The sequence below is a fragment of the Macrotis lagotis genome, chromosome 6 (genome assembly GCF_037893015.1).
Source record: "Macrotis lagotis isolate mMagLag1 chromosome 6, bilby.v1.9.chrom.fasta, whole genome shotgun sequence".
In the NCBI taxonomy this organism is placed as follows: domain Eukaryota; kingdom Metazoa; phylum Chordata; class Mammalia; order Peramelemorphia; family Peramelidae; genus Macrotis; species Macrotis lagotis.
Window position 1 is genome coordinate 92,335,781 of NC_133663.1, and position 26,198 is coordinate 92,361,978.

At 37.9% G+C, this 26,198-nt stretch overlaps 1 long non-coding RNA gene across 2 annotated transcripts in view; it reads right to left on the bottom strand.

The window, feature by feature from the left end:
- Positions 1–5,026: 5,026 nt before the first annotated feature.
- LOC141491105 (uncharacterized) overlaps positions 5,027–26,198 on the bottom strand; it is a 62,100-nt gene continuing 40,928 nt past the window's right edge. The window contains exon 4 of one of the 2 annotated variants that reach the window (XR_012469462.1): positions 5,027–5,534. This is a non-coding gene — a long non-coding RNA (uncharacterized LOC141491105). Of the gene's footprint in view, positions 5,535–10,598; positions 12,294–26,198 lie in introns of those variants that run through there. The other variant, XR_012469461.1, reaches the window with a different exon arrangement.

Consider the following 26,198-nt stretch of genomic DNA (forward strand, 5'->3'; position numbering starts at 1 on the left):
TCTGTGAAATTACGCAAAACATATTTTTATATGAGTCATTAGAAAAAACCCAAGAAATAAAAAAAGTGAAAAAAAATTCTGCAGTTTGTACTTAGAATTCATTAGTTCTCTCTCAAGAGGTGGATGGCATTTTTCATAATGGTCCTTTGGCATTTTCTTGGATCATGGTATTGATTAGAGTAGCTAGGTCTTTCACAATTGATTATCATTTCAATATTGTTGTTCCTATGCACAGTGTTCTCTTGATTCTACTCACTGCACTTCTGCCTCAGTTCATATGTTTTCCTAGATTTTCTGAAACCATCCTGTTTATCATTTCTTGCAGTACAATAGTATTCCATCACAGTCTTATATCTTATGTAGCCATTGCCCAACTGATGGACAACCCTTACCTTTACAATTCTTTGTCAAAAGAGTTGCTATAAATAATTTTTGTCCCTATGGGTTCTTTTCCCTTTTCTCTGATCTCTTTAAGATACAGACCTCCCTTTCATCTAAAAATCTGGGAGCCTATGAAATATTGGATAGACCAGCCTTGATCTTGACCTCTGTTCTATGCTTAGGCATATTCTGGGCCAGTGATGTATCATAATGGAAAGCGTTTTTATGAGGAATCAAAGAGAAAAAGATTTAAAATCCTGATTTGGAAACTTGGGTAAATTATTTTGTTTTGTTTTTGGATTTTAGCAAGGCAATGGAGTTAAGTGACTTGCCTAAGGTCATACAGCTAAGTAAGTATTAAGTGTTTGAATCTGGATTTGAACTCAGGTCCTCCTGACTCCAGGGCTGGTGCTCCAACCACTGCGCCACCCAGCTGTCCCATTGGGGAAATTATTTGGTTTAGTTGGGCCTTAGTTTTTTTTCCCCTGAAGTATGAAAGGCTGGGACTGAATGATGTTTAAGGTGCTCCCATCTCTTAGATTCAACCAGGATTGATGACACATTTATCAATGGTATCTCTGTAAAATGATTGACTTGAATGTCGTCTTCCTTGCTCTCAAGATCACAATGTTCAACATGTCCATCTCCTGAAAAACCATCACAGGGACTTTTAAAGATGTTAATAGATTGAGTTGAAAAAAAAATTCATCCAATGTGAAATGAATTGTTTGGTTTGGAATCATTTGGTGTTGTATCAAACTACATAGAACTGATTAAAAAGCTGGTACCCCACAATGCAAATAATCACAGTTTTCTTATAATCAGAGTCCATCTAGTTCAACCCCCTTCAGTTTATAGACACCTTTTTGTTGTTGTTCAGTCATTTCAGTCTTGTCTGACTCTTCTTGACTTCATTTGGAGTTTTCTTGGTAAAGATACTAAAAACATTTGCCATTTCCTTCTCCAGATCATTTTGCAGGCGAGGAACTGAAGCAAACAGGGTTGAGTGACTTGCCCAGAATCTCACAGCTAGTAAATATCTGAGGCTGGATTTGAACTCAGGAAGATGAGTCTTCCTGACTCCAGGCCTGAGAGTGATCCACAAACCATCTAGCTGCCTACAGAAGTGCAATAATTTTCCTAAGTTCACAAAGCTTGTTGGGTGGCATTGCCAAGTCATGAACGTAGGTCTCCTAATTGAGACCAGATAGAATGTCCAAGCAAGGACTGTGTAATCTTATTCTGGGAGAGAACCAGAATTCCAATTTCAAATGGATGAATGACCACCTGTCTCCCATCTGTCGAATATTCATGCTTCTGGTCAGAAGTTAGACTGCATGATTTCTGAAATTTCTTCCAAGCTCTGAGATTCTATGATTCTGTATCCATTACTTATGATAACTGGGTCATCTAGGGTACTGTCACCAAGATGTGATATAACATCATGGCCTAATGGTGAGATGATAATGACTGACATTTATAATCACCCTAAGGTTTGCAAAGCAATCTACACAGATTATCTCATTTGAACCTCAGACTAACCCTGTGAGGCAGGATTTACAAATTTTATTGTCCTCATTTAACAGATGAGGAAACTGAGGTGGTGGGAGGTTAAATGATTTGCCCATATTCATACAGTTAGTAGTTACTAGTGATAGAATTTAAATCCAGGTCCTTATGACTCCAAGTTTAGCTCTCTTTATACTACACCACAATAATTCTCTTCAATAACCTCCTAATCATGGATTCTGACTGCTTAACTTCAGAACAGATAGTGTGTAGGATGAGTGATGGTGTCCAATGTCATTAATGATATTGTGAGTCTCCAGCCCAGGAAGACTCTGGATCAGGAGGTTAACATCAGTGGAGAACAGGGAGACACCATGGTGGTTGCATTAATCAGCCTTCTCAGTTTCTTTCTAGAAGGTGATGCTGTCTTTGACATGCTAAGGCAATGCCTCTGCAGTCCCCTATTAAAGAAAAAATCCAAACTAGGGCATGTTCTGGTCTTAATGAAGTCAGTCACTGCTACATGCAGGTATTGGATGACAAACCTTGACTTGTTATCTGTTTACTGGAGGGGGGGAAGGGGGAAGAAAGGCAAATTTTTCTACGTGAAGTACCTTTTGGAGAGACATTCAGAATGGTATGCGTTTCATAACACCTTGTAAACTGATCTGCTCAGGAGCAGTGGTATGTATGACTTGTAATGTGGATTTTAATCAAGTTCAATCTACTTAAAAAATTATCATTGGCAGAGATGAGAAGCAGGTATCGAGTTAAGCCTCTGTTTCTAAGTGTTAGAAAACTGAACTTTTTGTAACCTGCTTTTTTTTTCTTTTTCTGAAGACTAAACAATCCATTTATGCAACTTCAAGGAAATAAAATGCCCAGGAAAATACAGTGAGCTCTTATTCTGTTTCAGGGGCTGGGAATTCGTCTCCAACAATTTGCCTGGGCATTGGAGTTATTGGCCACTGAGACAAATTGTTCTTCAATATTAACAGCATCCTAGATGCCCATCCCAAGTATGGACTTAATCTGTTTGGGGGTATGAAATCAGAAATTATTAATTTTGGAAAACCTGACTAGTTGATGGTTAAAACCTTTTCTTATTTTTAGGATTAAGATGTTTAGTCTTCATCCCCTGCTCTTCCCAGCCCCATCATTTTCATTGCTATTGAATATAAACATTCATAGTTTGGTTGCCACACTCCTGAGGGATTCACTTGGCAGAAAGGAGATAATGGGCTCCAACTTTCCCTCTTCTCCCATTGTCATGGTGATGGAGCTTAGCAGAGTGCCTATTACACAGGAGGAGTTTAACGAATGTTTATTGATTGTTTAATTGATTGTTCTTTTCATCTGACCAGTCATGTTGTGGGACCCAGGCCTGAAAATCAACAGGACACATTGTCACCTCCTGAAGAATAAAAAGTTAGTCAATGTTAGCGTCGTGATCTGTGATTTTTCCCTGCTCACTTGGCAGCAAAGTGGTACAATGGACCGAGTACTGATCCTGGGCTCAGGAAGACTTGCATTCAAATTTAACCTTAGACATTTATTAGCTGTGTGATGTTGGGCAAATCAACTACTCTCTGCCTCAGTTCAGTGGTCTGGGGATCAGATGAGGTCATATTTGTAAAAGAGCTTAGTATTTAATTGACATTTGGTATATAGTTGGTGCTTAATGAGTGCTTATTTCCCTGTTAGGCACAGATGTGTTATTGGGAGAATTTCATTTGTTCTCCCACTAAAGTCAGTAAATTGAGTATTGAGGTGACCTTCAGCAAAGTCTACGTGTAGACTACCATATCGTCATCCAGGGTTTTGGAACAATTCAGAGCATGCTCAGTACCTGTCTGGTCCAGGATGCCAAGCAGCAAGAGAGAACATGATGAACCATATCACAAGGGGAGGCAGTTCAGACCAACCCTTCTAGATCAGCCAGCCTCCTCACTCAAAGCAGCCTGGCCCTTGGGATCAAGACATTAGAGACAGGGCAAAGGAACTGAACGAGGACCCCCCTCTCCTAAACTTCAGAACAGACACGGAGGATTTGGGCTCCATACTTTAGGGACCCCAGAAGTATGGACACAAAAATAGCTCCATCACACACGTCAACCAGACTTTTTGTATTTAGTTAATATGAGACCTTGGGACAGGGACATAATATCTTTTCCTGGTGGAAGGGTGGGGCTGACTTATCAGGGTCCAGCTCCCCTAGGGACTTTCTTGACTCACCTCCTTTTAAAGGCATTTTATTGTTTTCTTCTTCACCACTAGTTGGAATCCTGCTGATGTCAGGTGCGTGAGCTCCTTCCCATACATGGAAAGCAGGACCGGCTTAGCCTTTTTGTTGGGATCCCTCTTGCCAAGGGCAGGCATCCAAGCTTGAAGGCAAGGATAAGAGAGTCTGTGGCTTTAGCTCTTTCTGGGACCTCAATGAGGATTAAAGCCCAGGACAGCCAAACTATGCAGGGGCATAAGGGCTTTCCAGTCAGACTTTTAGGGCTGTTCAATTGTACAGAATAGAGCCGGGGTGCCCAGTAAACAACTTTTGATCAATCTCCTTAGTGGTTTTTTTTTTTTTTTTTAACTCAGAGTGCATTTTCTTTAATCGTTCTTGGCTCAGGCTCCTGAAGGTTAATTTCCTGACATCTGAGAAGCTTTGTTAAAATGTATGTAACTTCCTGCCTTTTATGTAATAGCATGTACACTGGGGGAATGATGAAATGATCCAAGATATCTTGGGGGGGGAGAGGCACTTTAGAAACACTCCATAACTTTGTTATCTCAACACACCACACACTGGTGTTTTATTATTGAGGTATTAACACAATCAAAGTCTTCTTATGTAAGAAGCAGAAAAGGGTTGGGGTGGGGGTTGGAGTTGTTGAAGGATTGGGTGGGTCATTATCGCATTAGGCATATGCTGGGAGCAGTGGGGTCATTTTTTGCTTTTGCTACTTGGTAGGCTAGTTAAGGAGTGACTGCTGGGCCCAAGGACACTCCCTCTCCTTAAGGGGCCCCATTTCTCTGAATTCCATCTGGATCCTGTTCAGTCCTGGGGAATCTGGCCTCAAGACTCCTTTTTCTCACGCTCTTTGGCTCACTAAAATCTTTGCCCCCCCCCCCCCACCATTTAAGGCTCAGACTTAGGTTAGAATAGAGTTTCCCCAAAATGGAGAGAGTAAAAAGGGATTTGATATTTGATGTCATTTGGGTTTGGGACAAGATTCATTTCCTATCCACAAAAGAAATACGAAAACCTAATAGTCTTGCCCAAGTGTATATCGACAGTAATGGCTTAAAATAGGCATCTGTAATTTAACTGATAACCAATACTACACTCTCTCTCTGGAGGCTGAGATACTTAAACCTCAGAACATCAGTTTGTGGATTGCTGATTAGCAGTTTTGCTTCTTTATCTCCTCTTCATTGTCCCAACACCCCCCTTGTATTCATCTGCCCGCAAAATGAGCCAAGCCTCTTATTGGTGACTTTCTTTCCTGCACATCAGAGGCATTTAGGAAATGTTTATCAACTAACTAATGCAGAAGCTTCTCCTGTACAAGGCAGTTCCACTTATTGGATCCAGGACTCCCAGAATTCAGGAGATCATGTTTACCTTGAAGTTGATGTTTGTTCACCTATTCAGGAAAGAAAACATAAAGTGGAAAAGATAGGAAAATAAAGACTTGTTTAGGCCAAGGCCACCCCATTCCCCAGTGCCCTTATGAGGAGTCTAGACAAAATGCATATTACTTGAAAAAGGAGAGTGGGAGCAACAGAATGAGATGGAAGCTATCTTTTTTTTTTCTCTAACAAAGAAAACATTCCAACCTTCCCTGTCTTCATAGGCAGAGGAAAGGAGGACCAAAGAATCATTTGGGGGTTTCCATCTCATATCAAAATTCCAAGTCCTCATAGTGTCAGGTTAGCATATGGTCAGAAGCAGCTAGGGAATTTCCAAATGCTGAATTGTATATGCATTAATATGAAGAGGGAAAAGAATATCTCTATACATGCTTAATCCAACCTATATTTGCTGTTACCAAAGCTATTGGTGGCTTCCTTTGAGCTTCCCTTCCCATCTCTGCTAACCTTCTCCCATTCAGCATCCCAGCATCTACAATCCTAGATTCATTATTATAGAGGTGGTGGTTCCCCTGGTATACTGGGTTGGGCCTAATTGTAAATAAGTCTCCTAAATGTAAACAAGTTTAGGTTTGCTATTGGAACAGAATGAGACACTTGTAGGTCTCTCAATAATTAACCAAAGGAGATTCATTTGGCCATAGCAGGAGAGGGATATTGAATAATGATAGGCATTGATGATGCTTGGAACTGATTCAGCAGAGCTCTGCACCCTCATATATATTAATCCTTGTCATTTACCAACCAAACTTTCTAGAGACCCCCCACCCCCACCAAACAGGTCCTTGTGGTACCTAGACATGAGAAAGTGATGTTATTAGTCTGAACCCTTAGTCTTCTGAACCTTGATGGACATCTCAATACCTTTAAAGGATTGAGGAACATTTTGAGGACCATCTCAATATCTTTTAAGGAAAAACTAGTTCAATTGTATGTTGAGGTGAGTATTAAGGCATTGTTTCTTCCACAAATATTCTTCCAATATTAGAAATTTTGGGGAAAATTTTGCTGGGGAATTTTTTTATTCACTTTATTCTCTGCCCCTTCACTTTGTTTCCCTCAACCCCTCAAGTGCCTATGGCCTCTTTCTTGTCCTTCATTCTTAATCTCTAACTCCTAGCTTGATACTTGGTTTTTTTTATATCTGTCCTTAATGCCGTATTCTTCTGGTGCCAGTTTTGTAAGCTCTTTGAGGGCAGGGACTATTTTTTGAGGCATTTGGGGGTTAAATGACTAGTCCAGGGTCACACGGCCAGTAAGTGTGGATTTGAACTCAGGTTCTCTTGATTCCAGGGCTGGTGCTCTATCTACTGTGTCACTTAGTGGTCCTTACTTAATACATTCTTGCTGATAAATCATTGACTACATGTTTCTGGAGATCAGGAATGGGACAATTTGACCAGTTGGGCATGGTTTCCATCTTAGGGAGGAGGCAGGAGCTTAATAGGTATTATGGATGGTACCTGATGCTGCAATGCTTATCTATATCCTTGGACTGCCTCAAGGCTCAAATAACAATTTAGGCGCCAACTATGTTAGTAAAAAGTAGTAAGGGAAGGAGTAGACAATTGTCACAACAAGCCAAACCCTTTTTAGTTATGCACTGACTCCATGAAGGGGAGGTGTGGCTCAGGAATTCCTCTCTCCATTTTTCCATCTCTCAGTGTCCCTTAGTTCACCTGCCCAGATCACTGGTTTTCTCTAAATGCACTCAAGTCTTGGCTGATTAGGGAAGACCATTTTTATCATTGGATGTTGTTATTGTCTAATTATTTTTCAGAACCAGAATAAAAATGAGGCATAGAGGCATAGAGATAGGGGAAGGACAGGAAGGAGATTGTCTCTTCCTCCAGGTCATATGAGCCTGGAATAACTGATGGATCTTTTTTGAATGTTAAGAAGTTCAATTTACACCTACTATATGGGCAAAATTTTACCCCCAAAGGGGTATCTAAAGTAGTTATAAGCCATCTTCGATTAGAAGTCACTTGAGGGAGAGCATTTCCATATAGATCACAGGTGTTTCCAAATGTCTTATGCACAGAAAAGTTTGAAAAATTGCTAATCTCACAGAGGAAATGTTTTGAGAGAGCAGAAGGAAACGTGCTATCATAATTATTTTAATAACCTTGTTGGGTCTCCATGGAGATTGTCTCCTGGCTCACTGAGACTTAGCCATAGTCAGTCCGTATACGGGGATACTTGGTAGAAAAATTTTGGCTGCCCATTGGTAGCAAAGCATAGGTATTTTGAGTTAGGTCTACCTTAACCTAGTCCAGGGATTCAGGCTCAGAGTTGTAATGCAAAGAGATACTGTGGGCCAGACAATACAATGAAAATGACTTTACCAATTACAAAAGCTAAAAAGAATATAATTTCTAAGATAGTATTAAAAAGATAATATTTCAGATAAAACAACTTTCACCCTTCCACCTAAATATCCATTACAACAAATAGCCATGCTAGTTGAAGAAAGACTTTCTGTTAGGCAGTGGGATATCTGGGAAAAACTTTCATCTTAAACTCCTCATAGCCTAAGATTTTTATGCTTCAGGTGTCAAGGAAGCCAAATCAATCATTTCCCCTATAATGTCTTTCTTTTTCTATTAAAGGAAAAGCAGCCTGGCCTTCACAAAACACCCCTACTCTCCTCCCCAACAGGATTTCCTCCACAGACAGTTGTAAACCTGATGGTGTAAGACACATGGAATATTCATTTAAGGAGTCTTTTTTTTATACCTCAAACTAACATGGCAAAATAGTGTGAAAAAAGATATTCTGTTGAAGTCAAAAAGCATTTCTCATGTTAAGAAATACACATGTACTTACATTTTGAAAAGCAACTTGGTCTAGTGGGAAAAGTGCTAGATTTGGAGTGAGAAATGAGAAGAACTGAGTTTGAACCTCTTCTCTGATACTTAATGTGAATAACTTTGGACACAATACCTTATATCTTTGGGCCTCAGTTTCCTCATTTATAAAATGAGGAGTCTGAACACCATGGTTTGGGGAATATGGCTTCTTATGGATCGACCTATGTCTTCTTCAAGTTCATTCTTGAACTGTCTGTGGCTTTGGATGGACTTGGGTGGATCCTGGAGAAAACTCTTGTTTTCTCCTTCAATCTTCACTGAAACTTAGTTTCCAAAAGGGCCCCAAATGCTTAGGACTAAGACAACTAGGGGATGAAGACAATAGAGACAGAGGGAAAAGAATAATGGCTGAATTTCATTTTGAGACTATGGAGAAGACCCACTGATGGGGACCCTGTGGGCCATCCAGTGTGAATTTACATTATTTGTATAGGAGTCTCTCAACAGTCATAATATCAGGACTTGCTGAGTAAAAAACTCCATTTCTGGCTCCATGGTCTTATTTTAGATAGGTGGTAAGGATCATTATTTCCATTTTAACACTTTTTGCATTACAGCCCATTTCTAGCACTACCTATCTATTTCCCCAGGGTGAGTAGGTGCATAATGAGAACATGTGTAAATGCTCTGAAATCCTTAAAAGGAAAGTGCTAAGTAAACATAGAGTATTTTTATATGTACATAAAAATATATCTTAGCTGCTCGATGGGCTTTATTTACAAGGATAAACAAAATAGGCTTCCTTGGAATACAAGAGATCCTAGGGGACCTGAGCAGTACAAAAACTTTGTGTGTATTTTTGGGAATGCCAGCCAAGGGAGATTGTATTGTCCATTTTTAACTTTTATTTTCTTCAGCTGTTGACTCTTTCTTGTTTTTACTTTCCCTCTCTCTTCATTGCTCCATCTTAATGTTATCCACTTTCAAAGAAATGAGAGTCTCTGTCGATAGTAGGTATGAATTCATAGAATCATAGAAAGAATTAGAATTAGAGAAAGAAGAGATCTAGTCAAAGCACTTTATTTTTCAAATGATGAAACTGAGACCCAGGACAGTACAGAACCTTACCCATATCCAGTGTTCACATAGAAATCCTCTTGATTCTTCTAGTCCCCAATTTACAACACTAAAGATTATAATTTAAGTACTTATTGGTTGTTTTCTCTTGGATGTTCCACTGTCACCTCAAACTCAGAAAATATAAAGATGGATGTATCTCATCATTACCAATTCCAACCCTCTGAGTCAGCTTCTTCTCCTGATTTCCCCATTTTTACAAATATCACTCAAATCAGTGGTGCCAGACAAATAAAAATGAATTCCTGGTGGCCAAATGTTGACTTAGATAATCAAAAATTAACATTATCTATGTTGTATTGTATTTTTTATTTATTTTGTTAAACAATTTGTATTTACACATTTTTCTAATGGAAATTGAACTTCTTAACATTCAGAAAAGATCCATCAGTTATTCCAGGCCTGGAGGAAGAGACATTCTCCTTCCTGTCCTTCCCCTATCTCTATGCCTCTATGCCTCATTTTTTTTTCTGGTTCTGAAAAACAACTAGACAATAACAACATCCAAAGATCAAAATGGTCTTCCCCAATTGAGAGTTTTGAGGGGCTACTTGTGGCAGTGAGTTCTATACCTCTGCTATTAAGTCACCCAATTCTACAATCTAGGTGTTTTCTTGTTTTGGGTTTTGATTTTTTTGCAAAGCAGTGGGGTTAATTGACTTGCCCAAGGTCACACAGTTAGGCAATTATTATATTATATTATTAAATGTCTCCAGTACCGCTGTTCTTTCCACCATGCCACCTAGCTGCCCCGGTTGCCTAGAATCTTGATGAAGGGTTAAAAGGAAGTTGTAACTGCCTGGTTTGGGGAGGCAGAAACAAGGCAAACTTACTACGTATAGGCCGTAATATAATCTCCCTTTACATATAGTGGGGAACAAAGATTCTTTCAGATAGTCCAGGAATAATTGACATTTTTTTGTGTTATAGACTAGATTCCTTTGGTAGTCTGGCAAAAACTCATGAACTACCTTCTTAGAATAATGTTTTTTATTGCATAAAATAAAATACAAAGAATTACAAGAAAAAACAATTATGTTGAAAAAAGTTATCAACACGTTTTTTTAAAAAAATTTACAACCCTCAGGTTAAGAATATTAGTTTATAACTCCTTCCATCATCAGGCAATATTAAATCTCAACATATCAAGAATAGAAAGGGTTTTTATACACTATTTTGTCTAATTCTTATACGAACCAGAATCCTATCTATAATATAGCTGACAATGTGGTCACCTGGTCTTTGCTTAAAGACCTTCAAGTGAATTACTATCTCATATGGAAGTCAGTTCCACTTTGGAAAATTCTAATTATTAGGAAGTTTTCTGAACATTTGCCTTTTTTGTAACATCCACCTTTACCTCTTCCTTCTACACTCTGAAGCTCAGGAGACCATGTTTTGTGGGATAGTATTTATATGATATCTTGTCCCCTTTAAGACAATTCTGATGATTGTAAAAAAACATGATTAAAACTTTTATCAAACACTTCCAAATCTTTCAATGTTAATACCCCAGAGATGACAAAGACAAAAGGTCCTATACATCCTAAAATATTGATAGAAGCACTTTTGTGATAGGAAAGAAGTAGGTGTCCATCAATTGGGAAATGGCTAAACAAATCATGGACAGCTAACTGATACAGTGGATAGAGCGAGCACTGGACCTTAAAATCAGGAAGACTCATCTTCCTTAAGTTGAAATCTGACCTCAGATTCTTATTAGTTTTCTGTCCCTGGGCAAGTCATTTAACCCTATTTGCCTCAGTTTCCTCAAATGAAGGAAGGTCTGGAGAAGGAAATGAAAACTACTTCACTATCTTTGCCAAGAAAATCACAAAAGTGGTTGTGAAATCAGACATGATTGAAAAGATGAATGAACAACAAAAACAAACCCTAGTGAGTGAGTGTAATGGGATATTACTGAGCTATAAGAAATGATGAAGATGAAGAATTTAGGAAAAAAACCTGAGAAGACATATGAACAGATACAGAGTGAAGAAAACAGGGTTAGGAAAACAACTTATGCCATGACTCTAGCTCTACCAAAATAGATGATGACTATAGCAATGTAAAATTAGAAAGAACAAGAAACTGAAACTAAATGCTATGTCATTATAGGGGTCAAATTAAGACTGGGAGAAAAACTAGAAAGTGTAGTTCTCTCCCTCCTTTGCAGAAGTATAGGAATGGAACACTATAGTTTCAGGACCAGTTGATATATTGAATAATTTTGCTGAGCCTCATTTTCTTCCTCTTTTGGTTTTATTCTTTGCTAAAAGAAATAGACCACTGGATAGGGGAAGGGAAAGGGTGTATTTAAAAAATACCACACTTTTTTAATGGGGCAGAGTTTGGACCTGTGATTTTACTAATGTAAAAAGATCCCAATATGCAAATTCCATTCGCTGATTCAGATCACCAATTTATTTCTAATTTCTAATTTAAATAGCTGCCTGGAAAAATTTGAGGTTAAGGGACTTACTTAGCATTTCACAGCCTTCAAAATAGCATAGTAGAGAATAATTGTTCTATAGGAACCATTTCCAAGAGTTTGTACCCAGACTCCCCTGGAAACTTCCAGAGACCCCAAGGACATGGTAATTGATATTTTGGTATTTTGGCATACCATAGTAAGCCTCAAGTGGTCCTGGGATCAGAAGACAGCAACTTAAAGAAAAGGACTTCTTCTGTCTCTCTATTGTCTGAGACTCTGCAGGTGACATCATGTAACTCTGGTGAGCATTGAGGAAGCACAGGCTCCTTCTCTATCTTGGTATCATGGTGACTTCATGTAGATGGCACCTAGTGTGGAAGCCATAAATAGGAAAGTTTACACGGTGTCTCTAGCTGCCTTTGTTCTTTTGTGTGTGTTTTCTCCTGATCTTAGGTGATAATGGATCTATTCCCAAAATATCCCAAAATGGGTATGTCTAGGTTTGGAGGTGATTTTATGAGCTCAGAATGTCCAGGTTCTTATTAGGTCAGAGCAGAGTGGAGGTAGCAGAGAAATCCCTGGCAATTACTGCAGCATTCTTAGAGATGGTGGCCATAGTCAAGAAGAGGACTGGGTCGAGGTTGGCTGTTTTAATGCTATTTTGGCTTATTTTTTCAATTACATGCAAAGATAGTTTTCAATATTCATCTTTTTTTGTAAGCTTTTGAGTTCCACATTTATCTCCCTCCCTCCCTTCCCCTCCCCCATGACTACAAGTAATCTCATATAGGTTATACATGTAAAATCATGTTTAATATATTTCCATATTAGTCTTGTGAAAGAATCAGAATTAAAGGAAAAAAAAATGAGAAAATTGAAAAAAATCCATAAAACAAGTTTTAAAAAGGCAAAATAGTATACTTTGGTATGCATTTAGAGTTCATAAGTTTTTTCCTCTGGATGTAGATGGCATTTTCCATCATAAGTCTTTTAGGATTGTCCTTGATCACTGAGTTTCTGAGAGCTCAGTCCATCATAGCTGATCATCAAATAATGTTGCTGTTAGTGTGTACAATGTTCCCCTGGTTCTTCACTCAGCCTCAGTTCATGCAAGTCTTTCCAGGCTTTTCTTCTCTTTTCTTTTTAAAATTTTATTTATTTAAAGTAATGGGATTAAGTGACTTGTCATACAGTTAGGCAATTATTAAGTATCTGGGGTCACATTTGAACTCAGGTCTTCCTAACTACAGGGCTGGTGTTCCATCCACTGTGCCACCTACCTCCTCCTTTCTAGGCTTTTCTGAAGTCCTCCCTCTCTTGAGTTTTTTTTTTTGTTTTTGTTTTTGTTTTTAGGTTTTTGCAAGGCAAACGGGGTTAAGTGGCTTGCCCAAGGCCACACAGCTAGGTAATTACTAAGTGTCTGAGACCGGATTAGAACCCAGGTACCAAGGCCTGTGCTTTATCCACTGCCACCTAGCCACCCACGTCTCTTGAGTTCTTAAAGAACAATAGTAGTTCATCATGAAATGTTAATTTTTTTTTAGAAAGATTTTATTTATTTTGAGTTTTATAGTTTCCCCCCAATCTTGCTTCCCTCCCCTCCCCAGAAGACAGTCTGTTAGTCTTTACATTGTTTCCATGGCATACATTTTGATCTAAGTTGAATGTGATGAGAGAAAGAAATCATATCCTTTAGGAAGAAAAACAAAGTATAAGAGATAGCAAAATTACATAATAAGATAATGGGTTTTTTCCTAAATTAAAGGTAATAGTCCTTGGTTTTTGTTTAATGTTAAATTTTAATAAGCAGCACTGCAAGCTACATCATGGTCTGATGTTTCAACTTTCCAGATTATTATAGTAGTTACAAGTATAATTCCAATTTTATAGAAGAGAAAACTGAGCCTCAGAAAGATTAAGGGGTTTGCCTACTATCTCGCATGTAGTAAGGGAAAAAAATCTGAATTCAAACCCAGATTTTCTGACTCTATTATCCTATGAGGAAGAAGGCATTACTGACTTCTGGTCAGTTCATTCTGTTAATGTACACCTGTAAGCATTCTGTTCCTAGCATTCTTTTTTTGTATTTAAGATTAAGTTATCATACTTAACTTGTATTGTGCTCCTTGTTCCCATCCCCCTTCCCATTGAAGAGAACTAGACATAAACTATAATCTAACCTTTAAGGAATTTTTCTCCTGGGTGACATGTGAAAACAAGAATCCTGGTCCTTAGAGGCCAAGTCCCTCCAAACCAAACCACATGCTTTGGTACCAATCCCCAACCCTGTGGGCCCAGAAGTGGTATCTTAAGGATAGACTACTAATAAACACATATTTAAAATAGTGAGGCTATATGCAGTTGATTCACTTAAGTGGTTCTGAAGCTTCCACACCTCTCAGAGATGGAAGCTTTATACTGTACAATGTGTTTTTCCTCAGAACAATTCTGTGAAGAACATTTAATGCTGATATGATCATCCTCATTTTACAGATAAAAAAAACCCTGAGGTTTAGAGAAATAAAGTGATTCGCCCACAGTTATTTAGCTAATTAGTGGCAGAGATGAGAATCAAACTCAGATCTCTTGATTTGAGTTCAAAGTTCTCCTTAAGCCAACCTACAGCCTAGCATAGTGCTTTGCCAAAATGGACCCTCAATAAATATTTGTTGAATGAATGAATCAGTGCATCCCTACCTCTCAGAATGATTCCCACCCTTGCCCTTCCCCTTCCTGTTTAGCCCAGAATAGGGAAGGGCCTACTATTATATATCCTGGATGTGATGCGTCACACAGGCCATGATGATAACAGCTCACCCTTAGCTAGGATTTTATAGTTTATACGGTGCTTTCCTCATTAATCTTTAAGATAGGTAGTGTAAGTATCCTCATTTTATAGATGAAACACTATGTCTTGGTAGAGCCAAGTAATTGCTAAGATCACACAACTACTAAGCTGGAATTTAAACTCAGGATTTCAGACTGAGTCCCACACTCCCCGGATTGTCCTAGTCTAAATAATTATAATAACTCATATTTAGATAGCATTTTAACATTTGCAAAGCACTGAAAATATGTTAACTCATTGGGTCCTCAAAACAACAATCTTGAGAGGTAGGTATTATTTTATCCCCATTTTACAGATGAGGAAACTGAGGCTGAGATTGGCCCAAGGCTATATACAGTGAAACAAGTGCCTGAGGAGAAATTTAAATTCTGGTCTTCCTAACTACAAATCCAGTACTTTTACTGGATTGTTTTCACTTAAATTGTCCTAGAAGATTCTGAAAATCACCCGGCAGGAAAAGATACCAGACCCTGAGGTCCTGTGTGGAACTGCCAAGCATTCAAATGTTATTACAGAGAGCACAACTATAATGAACTGTCCACATTGTTTGAATGTCAAACCTTCACTTGCCAAAAAAACTGTTTTATGGAGAACTCACACAGAGCAAAAGCACTCACAAGGGAGTTCAGAAAAAGAAATACAAGGACTTTAAAAATCTCTCTTAAGAAATTTGGAATTGGTGGGGCAGCTAAGTGGCTCAGTGTATAGAGTACTGATCTTGGAGTTAGGAGGGCCTGAGTCCAAATCCGGTCTCAGACACTTAATAATTGGCTAGCTGTGCGACCTTGGGCAAGTCATTTGGCCCATTGCCTTAAATAAAAAATAAAAATTAAAAAAAAAAGAAATTTGGAATTGTTTGTGCTATAAGGGAGACAGTGGCACAGGACTACCCAGCATGGTGTACCCTCATCAGAGATGGGGCTGCGCTCTATGAGGAAGGCAGAATTGAAGTGGCTCAAAGAAAGTTTGAGATACTTGAGTTTAGAGTACCCACCCTAGGTGTTCACATGGACTATTTGTGCCCTATTTGTGGTAGAGCATTCCATAGTGGTATTGTTCTGATCGGTTATACTATAACTTGTCTCTAACAGTGATATTGTTTAATCTTCAATAATAAATAAGAAAATACCAACCATTGCACCATTACTCTTTATAGAGTTTGAGGGTATTTTGTCGTCATTGGTTTTGTTTTGTTTTGTTTTGTTTTTTGAGGTAGGGAAGGATAAGATTTGAACCTGTGCTTTCAAAAGGGTAGGGAACTTCCTGTGTGGAAATTTCCTCTGCAGATTCAGACCAGCAATTTATTTCTGATTAATAAGCTTAGAGGGTTATCTGGGAAATAGAGATTAAGTGACCTGACTAGCTCACTAAGTATCAGAGGTAGATTTTTGAATTCAGACCTTCCTGACTCTAAGGCTGATGATGCTCCAACCCTTATACTACAAAGTGCTGTTATTGGGTATAGCTCATTTAGTCTTTTGGGGGTGAGTTGAGCAAATATTATTGTCCCAGGTGGATAGATCAAAAATGACTTCCCTCAAGTTACAATCTTTGTGTAGGTAGTGAAGCTAAGCTTGAGTCAAAGCTGCTTATTCCTAAGAACAGAAATCTCCACACACCATTGTGTCATACACATGTAACAGTATGTTAATCTGATACCATTATTTTTCAAAATGAGGTCTAATTAAAAGCCACTGCCCTCATCAGATTAGATATCCTTTAATATATTAAAAACATTGTATTCTTTATTACTTATTTGATGAGCTTTGTTAAGAAGGTTGTTTATATTAAAAACAATTGAAAATGAATATAAACCAATTATTTTGTCTATCAGAGTTGGATAAACGACCTCGAGTCTTTCTAGCCAAATCCATACCTGAACAAAGCATTTTTCTACACTGGAGGGTGCTGGTAAATATTTAACAACTGACTTTTTGGGGGAGGGGGGAGGTATGAATGGCACATTTTGAAGTTTAATCTGCATATTATAACTTTCTCCATCACTTTCTTTAGGCTAGGCAATTAACAAAATTTTAAAAATCAAACCAGGTTTTGGAGATTTTGAGGATTTCTGTTGTATAAATGCTTAAACTAAAATATTTACTTGGCTTTCTGGAGCTAGTACAAGCTGGTTATAGCTGGTACTGGTCTTTTTTGCTTAAAGACTACAAAGTTGGGTAACCCAATATTTTCTGGAGCAGTCCCTTCCACTTTGGAGAGTTATAAACAGACAGTTTTTCCTGACATCAAACCTAAATTTTGCCTTGTTGAAAGCCTTCCCATTGTTGCTGAGTCTATCCTCGGGCTAAAGTAAGTCTATCTAGGTGGTATGATGGTTAGGGAACTAGACCTGGACTCAGGAACTTGTGAGTTTAAATGCTGACTTGGACCCTTACTAGCTGGATGACTTTGGGCAAGTCATTTAATCTCTCTCTGCCTCAGTTTTCTCATCTGTAAAATGGAGGTAGCATTAGTAGCATCTATTGCCCAGGGTTGATGAGCTAGTGTTTTACAAAATTTAAACCACTATATAAATGCTAGCTATGATTATTATTGTTGTTATTATTATGCCTAAAGAAAGCTATCATGTATTCCCAAAGTCTTTTCTAGATTAGGTACTTCCAGTTCCTCCTTTTTTTGGGGAGGTAGCTAGCTGGTACAGTGGATAGTTAGAGACTAGACCTGGAGGTAGGAAGACCTGGGTTCAAATCTCACCTCAGATGCTTACTAGCTGTGTGATCCTGGGCAAATTGCTTAATCTGTTTGCCTTAGTTTCTTCATAAGCAAAGTAGAGATTAAAAATGTAGGATTGTTGTGAGGATTAAATGAGATAATTTATGTGAAGCCCTCTACATACAGTGAATGCTTAATAAATTATCATTGCCTCCCTTGTATCAATATGGCATATTCCATGACTCTAAGTTCTTTGTATTGCAAATGAATATATTCTCATATATATATACATACATATATATATATATATATATATATATAATATTTTCATGAATAGACTTTGTTTTCCATAATGCTCAGGGATGAATGATCCTCACTCCTTGGGAAAAATTCTCTGAATGACACTACATAGAAAGTCATTTATGCCTTCATATCTCCAAGCACAATGGGTTTTAAAGGAAAGGTATTATGTGGCAGAAATGTCTGTGGTAGAGAAAGATATGAAATGCCTTCCGGGGAGCATCCATCTGGACACGGTCTCCTAAAATCCATCTTCCTGTTTGCGTCTCAAGAAGTTAGCCCTCTTTTGACTAGTGTCCTGAGAGAAATCAATGCTCTCAAGTGACTGCACCAAAAAAGTCAGAACTAGACTTATGTGACAAGATTGAAAGGGAAATGATTAAGTAGAATGACTTCAGAGTCTGATCTTCCACACCAGTGGCATGGATTTATGAGTATGTCACTCCTACTATGCTGGGAAAATGGAAGGATTAACGTGAAGGTTGGCTAGCAATTCCCTAAAGGTTTGAAACATGGTGTCCATTTGACATGGGTGTAGAGAACATTTGGTACCTATTTTAATTCTCTTAATTACCTTACTATCTTGTTTCATTAAATGCTTTTTCCTCTGATTTCATGTGTCCTCTGGCATGATGTCCCATGGAAATATATTGATGGGGACGTGTAGTCATGACTTTGAACAGATGTTGATCTAAACAGTGTTCTGAACCTGGGTGTGACTGAAAGGGAAGCTAGAGATCTAATTCATACTATATTTTGGTGGAGGTATGATAGTATTTTGAAATGGCCCTGGCTAAAATGAGCTGATTCTTTTGGCTGAAATGCATTGTTGACATTATAATTATCTGTGTTTTGTGTTTTATTTGTCTATACAGAGTTATGTAGGGGAAAGGACTTGGAGCTCTTTTCTTTTTATCTACCCCAGAGTCTACAAGAATGCTCTGTGAATGCTAAGCACCTAATAAATATTTATTGAATAGAAAGAATGAATGATCCATATCTCAGTTACTAGGTTATGTGAATTTGAGAAAAATTGTTCCTTAGGATCAGCTGACAGAGTACGTGGACATGAGTGGAGGAGAACAGGTGGAAAGATGATGGTGTACCTGCCATGAGACCAGTTCTTGGAAAACCCTCTTGTGTTGTTTTTAGCTGTGGAGTATTAGTCACCCATAAAACACTGCCAGGAGCCTCCCCGGGTTGGCTTAAGTCATCCAGTGGATGAAGATCATTTTGGAAGCTGGGCTTCATTAAAATAGCAACTCCCAGTTTGCCTCAGGTGTTGAGTTTAGCCTCACGGTTCTCTGGTTATTTTAGGAAATCATGAGCGAACATTCCGGCTGCTCTTTCCCCCTTCACAGTTTAAAGGGCCTCACTCATTTTTTCCTTGTGGTTTCTAAGAATCCAAGAACAAATTGCTGATAATGGCATTACCTCCCTTTGGCTCCCATTCAAAAGAACCATATTTAAATTCTGGGTGGGTTGAAGTTTCCATGAAATGCATTCCTTTGTAGGGTGGCCTTCAAGGCTGGAGAGAACACCTGAGACTTGGGCCCACCCTAGAGTAGAGACAAACATCAGATTTAAACTCAGAACAGCCCCGGTAACCCCAGGATCTCTTGTCATAGGAGATACTGAGGGTCTGATTAGAAAACTCACCAAGTGGACTTGTTCTCTGCTTTTCATTTCTTTCCTATCCTAGGGGTCAATAATAATCACTATGATGATCATTAATGATGAAGAGAGTGGATTTGCTTTATATTTGAGATCTCATTTGATTACATTCAACCTGCTTTTAGGATGCTAAATGATTGATGCCTGTTTAAGAAAGGGAGAAAGGGGGAGAGGGTTAGTGAGGCAGTGCAGGAGCCCTGGAGACAAGAGGACCCAAGTTTAAATTTGATCTCAGACACTTAAAGTTTCCTAGCTGTGCAACCCTGGGCAAGTCTCTTAGTCCCCAACTGCCTCACCAAAAAAAAATAAAAAATGGAGAAAGGGAGGTAGAGTAGTGGAAGTTTGGGAGTTAAGAAGTCAGTGGGCTCTCTACTCTGGTCTTAAATAATATCTTACTTTGGCATCTTGGGTGGGACCTGGTGTCTTTCTGGCTCTCAGCTTTATTAACTAATCAGGAAGCCTTAAAAATGATGAGAGCAATAATCATATCAAGTAAGAACGATAATTTAATATTGAAACTAATAATATCAAGTATTATTGATACTTTAGGGTTTAAAATTGTAAGGTTTATATGTATAAAAATTCATGTGATCTTCACAACCTATAAGTAGGTATTATTATTATGGTGGTTGTTAGTTTTTAAAGTTAGAGATATATTCTGTTTAATTCACAAATTTTATATAAAAATAAATTTAAAAAGACAAAAACCCTACAAAAACCAAAATAAAATAAAATGATAAAAACATGATAATATTCAAAATTCAAACCTTACATTTTTCCAAAGCAAAACTCTGAAAGATCAGTCTACCAAATGGAAGAACTCCAACACTATGAGAATATATGAATGGGGCAATGATGTAATTTCACAAACAGAATTTTATGTAATTGAAGAAAACTTCCTGGGGCATAACAGTCCTTACAAGTAAATGAGGGGTGGGGTGGGGTGGGGAACAGGACAGGGGAAAAAATGAAATTCCAGTGTTCCAAATCAAGTTGTTACATCAGTGTCCTGGTGAACAATATGTACTCATTTTCTGCATGGATCTAAATGCTCTAATCTAGATTCACTTCAGTAGAAACTGCAGCAATAGGAAAGACAGAGGGGCTGTTAGGTAAAAGCTGTTATTATTCCTATTTTACAGGAGGGAACTGAGGCAGACAGAGTTCAGGGTCAGACACCTAGTAAATGTCTGAAGTTGTACCTGAAGTGAGGTTTTCCTGATTTCAGGTCCAGTGCCCTACTTATTCTACAAGAGTCTAGCTATAAAATGATGACTAGATAATTACTAATTTTCCATCTGACCTTTTGTGATTCTTTGAATCTAAGAATATGTAGTCTGTCTACAAAGGACAAAGCAATCGGTCCTGGAAACCACTGAAATGAATCGAGACTAAAGTGGAGAAAATAGAAGCTTTGGGGAGTCCAATAAGGTCATCAGGGAGAGGGCATTGCAGCAGAATGAAGTCTCTGATCTCTAATGGAGATTTTACTGATAGAACAAGAAAGGTACCAAGAGGGCAACACAGGCTGTTAGGGAAGTGGCAAGTCAGCAAATGTAGATCTTGGGGAAGCCAGAGGCATTTACTGTTAGTAGTAACTGTTACAGGAGCTGAATAATTCAGCTATAGTGACACGTTGAATGCCTGAGGTATAAGAAATGGAGTGATAAGGGCCAGGGGAGAACACGGAGACTTTTTCAGCCAATGATGGAAAAACAGAAAGCCAACAAGAGCTTTCTCTTAGCAGGAAAATGAAAGGAGCAAAATCTTGGCCACAAAGTGGTCCATTTGTGGACTGGTGATGGAGATGCAACCAAAGTGACTAAAGAGAATGATGACAAAAATTGTTGAGGAGAAATGAAGCTCCTAATGGGATCATAGATGGACCTTGGAGATCATTAAGTCCAACTCCATTTTATAGGTAAGGAAATTGAGGCACAGAAAAGGTAATGAAATTTGCCCAGGGATTTGTACACAGCTAGTTAAGGCAAATGAAGGCAAGATTCAAACTTAAGTCTTCCTGATGTGTGGCCCTGGCTGCCACGAGGACACCAAGAGACAATAGAAATGCTATAAAATGAATCATGGCATTTTAAGACTTTGGAAGATGTTTAGACTAATCCTTCTGTTTTACTGAAGAAGTGTTAAGAGACTTTCCCTATGCAATTTAGCTAATTAACCCATAAAGTAAAACTAACATCTCACACCCATCACTGACCCTAGTGTCAGAGGAGCTGAATTCAAATCTTCACTTCTGTTACCCATGTGACTGGGCAAATCACTCAATTTTGGGTCTCAGCTTCCCCATATCTAAAAAAGAGGGAGTTGACCTTGGAGGTTACTTCTAACCTATGATCTACAACTTTATGATTTGCAGGTGCTCTGCAGGCTAACTAAAAATCATAACTAGTATTTAAAGGATTCTTTAAAGCTTGCAAAGTGCTTTACAAATATCTCACTTTATCCTCATGACAACTCTGGGAGAGAGATATAATTATGATCCTCATTTCCTCCCTCCCCCTTTTCCTTCCTTTCTCCCTGTTTTCTTCCTCCTTCCTTCCTCCTTTCTTAACTCCCTTTCTCTAAATGTTTGTTTTTTCCTTCCTTTCTCTCTTCCCTCCTCCATTTCTCCCATAGCTAGCATTTATGAGAGTCTTTAAAGCTTAAACAGTCTCACAACAACTCCAGGAGGTAAGGTGCAATTATAATTCTCATTTTCTCATTCCCTTTTTTCTCTTCCCCTTCCTCCTTCCCTTCCTCCCTCCCTTCCTTCCTTCCTTCCTTCCTTCCTTCCTTCCTTCCTTCCTTCCTTCCTTCCTTCCTTCCTTCCTTCCTTCTCTTCTCCTACACTGATATAGTATGTGAACAGTTCTTATATATATATAACACATCCCACACGTATAATTCAGTTCTGTTGGACAATTTGTTCCTAGGTGTCCTTAAGATGGACTAACTTTTTTCTCTACTTCTAACTTAGTTTTGCAAAGATACATTCTGGTTCTTTCTCCTTAGAATGTGGGCAGATCCATATGAACTAATGTTACCTTTTAGCTTAACATCCAAACTTCAAGGTACAGAATCTTCAGCATTTAAACTGTTGCTGTAGTCAAATAGTTGCCAATTTAAGAAGCTTAATGACATTTACATACATAAATACATACAGGCAATATATTTCTCTGTTGAATTCTGTTCCTAGAATTAATGGACATATAGCATTGTTTTGAAATAAATTCAAGATTTCAATTGATATTTAATATATTTTGATCATTAAAAATAATTTGTTTATGGCATTTTGTTTTTTGTAGATATAATCTTTATTTTTTGCATCCTGGGGAATATAATGTTATAGCTCTATCCATATAGTTACTCCAAATGACATAGTGGAATAGTGGTACCTTGAGAGGTAGGTACTATTATTTTCTTTATTTTATAGATGAGGAAACTGAGGCAAACAGGTTAAGTGACTTGCCGAGGGTCATACAGGCTAGACAATATCAAAAGTTGGACTTGAATTCAGATCTTCCTGACTCCAGGTCCAATACTCTATCTACTGTGCCACCTAGCTAGGGGAGGGGAGAAGATATTCCCAGTATACTCTTGTTGGTGAAATCTTTGTTCTCACTTTGGTGAAGTCTCGCTGTAGAAGGTAGAAAGGTCCTCATGGCTCCCATTGAATGAATGAATGAATGACTAAATGATTGGAAAAGTTTTTATTAAGCAATTACTCTAGGCCAGTGACAGTGCTTAAACACTAAAAATAGAAATACTAAAATGGAAACAGTTCATTGAGGAGACAACAACATATAGGGGAGCAATTACCTAAGTATGTTTTGATCAGAAGAGTCTTAGGGTGATGAGTTGATCCATCTTGGGAGGTGTTATTAGAGGTGGTCTAGAGGCTAGGGCAGATGATAAAAGGCTTTAAGGGATGCAAAGCCTGGTCTCTTTCCACTAAGTTTTTTTGTTTTGTTTTGTTTTTGCAAGGCAAACGGGGTTAAGTGTCTTGCCCAAGGCCACACAGCTAGGTAATTATTAAGTGTCTGAGACTGGATTTGAACCCAGGTACTCCTGACTCCAAGGCCGGTGCTTTATCCACTGCGCCACCTAGCCTCCCCTTCCACTAAGTTTTTACTTACTCAGTTCTCATTCCAGGTTGCTTAGCTTGTCGGGGGTAGGGATGTGAGGTGTGATGTGGTGGAATAGAGAAATTTCACTGGAGGTCAGTAGGGAGAAGTGGACCAGGCAGTTGCCTGGATGGACAGCTGAATGAGATGTAATACTAAGCCAGATTTGAGGCCATCAGGACCATTTAGGCATTCCTTGCCACATGGCTTCCATCTGACATTTCTCCCCACTCTGTGAACGGATATTTCCAAGCATGAGGAATAATAGGGGGAAGAACAGATAAAAAGAGGATGGAGCAAGAGCTTAATGAACTTGTTTTTCTATGGAAAATGATTTCTTAACAAGATTAACAATGTGATAGTCAACTTGCCTGGCCCTGGGTGTTTCCCCTTGCCCCTTCTGATGCAACATAGGTGATGATGGATGCTGTATTCCTGAACTGTCTACAACTTTGGGGTTTGACTTTGAAAAGGAGGGAGCAAGAAGAGTTGGAAAGTTGGGAAACCAGACTGAGAATAACCCACCCGGAACACTCATGACTGTGGCCTCTCCAGAAAATTAGGGGATTCACCAAGGTTGAGCAATGACAGTAACAGCAAAGCTGGAGGGAACTCCTTGTACAAGTTCAAGATTTAGGTCAAGTTTAGGAATTCAAGTTGGCAGTGTTACCAGGCTGTGGGGGAGGAATGCCTGGCTCCCAAGTAGGAGGCAGAACCCAGGAATACAAGGGATAGAACCACAGCCATGAAGAAATGCTGAATACTTCTTATTGCAAAACTCCAAATGTTGCTCCCCGGAACCACCATCCCTCGATATGTGAATTGGGGTTCCCTGAAAAGATGACAGTCCTGATGATGTTTTCCTTATTAATTCTCATTTGGACAATTCCAATAATTTCATTAAATTTTTTTTTCTGATGTCTTTATTTTTTTCAACATTGACATGGGCTTTTCTAGTATGCCTCTCTCTCCCCTTTCCAGAGAGTGTTAAATTTATAAGAATTATTATAATAACATATTTTAAATTATAGTTTATATTTAATATTTTGTCATTATGTTGTGTATTAAAATATTTTATATTTTAATTTTGAAATGTTTTAAATATAGTTTTATCTCATTAAATATTTCCCAATTACATTTAAATATTTCTTAACATTAATTTAAAAAATTCTCTCTTATCCTCTCATTCCTCCCTTATTTTGAGAAGGCAAGCGATATAATAAGAATATTTTAAAGGAAAAAAAGGAAGAGGAAATAAATCAACACAACTGATAAATACATTAAGAAGTTCAGATATGTGTGTAATATGCAACACCTGTGGACCTTCCACCTCTGGGAACAGGTGGTGTGGGAGTAACCTCTCATCTCTTTTTTCAAGCTTTGCTTGTTTGTTCTTTTTTTTTTTATAATTTTGCAACCTTAATAATGGTGCAATAACATTGAGTGATGATCAACTTATCAGTAATACTATGATTCCAGACAATCCCAAAGGATTTGTGATGGAAAATGTTATCCTCACCCAGAGAAAGAACTGATGGTGTCTAAATGTAGATCAAAATATACTATTTTTACTTTATTTTTTTTTCTGTGTTTTTTCTTTTGGTCTGTTTCTTCTTTTATAATTATGACTGATATGGAAATTTTTTTTATACTTATATACAACTTAAACCAAATTACTTATCATTTTAGGAAGAGAGGAGGGAAGGAAGGAAAGGAGGGGAAAAATTTGGAACTCAAAATCTTGTAAAAATTGTCTTTACGTATAATTTAAAAATTATTACTATTAATTAAAATATGACTTTTAAAATAATGTTGTAATAAAGAACTTCTTAATTGGTCTTCCTCTTCCTAGATTTTCTTCCATTTATGTAATTCTGACTTCAAACTTCTTAAAACATAGATCTGATTATATCCCATTCCCTGCTCAAAAAAAAAAATCTACAGTGACTTCCTAGTGCTTGCAGGCTAAAATACAGTCGCCTTAGATTGATGTTACATTAGATCATAGATTGAGAACTACAAGACTCTGCAAAACTCCAGAGTACTTCTTCTGGAGTCAAATTGTTATTGTTTAGTGGTTTTTCAGTCATCTAACTCTTTGTGACACTATTTGCAGTTTTCCTTTGCAAGAGATTCTGGAGTGGTTTGTCATTTTCTTCTCTGGTTCATTTTACAGATGAGGAAACTGAGGCAAACAGGGTTAAGTGACTTGCTTAGAATTAGTGTCTGAGGCTGGATTTGAACTCAGGAAGATGCAAGTTACCATTAAGAACCATATCAAATCAAGTCTATTCCTCTAAGAGTCTACCTTCTCCCCACCTTTCCCACTCCCAAGGCATCACTTCCTAATAGGGTGTTTCAAAAGTGCAATTAAACTGCACTGATTTGGAGAATCAGTTTTCCTGATTAATTATAGCATTATTATTAGCAAATAATAATTAAACCAGTATTTATATATATTCCTTATTAATAATATTATTAATGAATGATAATTGATTTACTATTATAATGAATACTTATAAATTAATTAAATAATAACAATTAATGGAATTATAATAAATGAATAAATACTATTAATTCAAGTTAATAATTAAAGTAAATAAATAAGATAATATTATTAAATACTAAGTAAACTCTTGAACACATGATTTTCC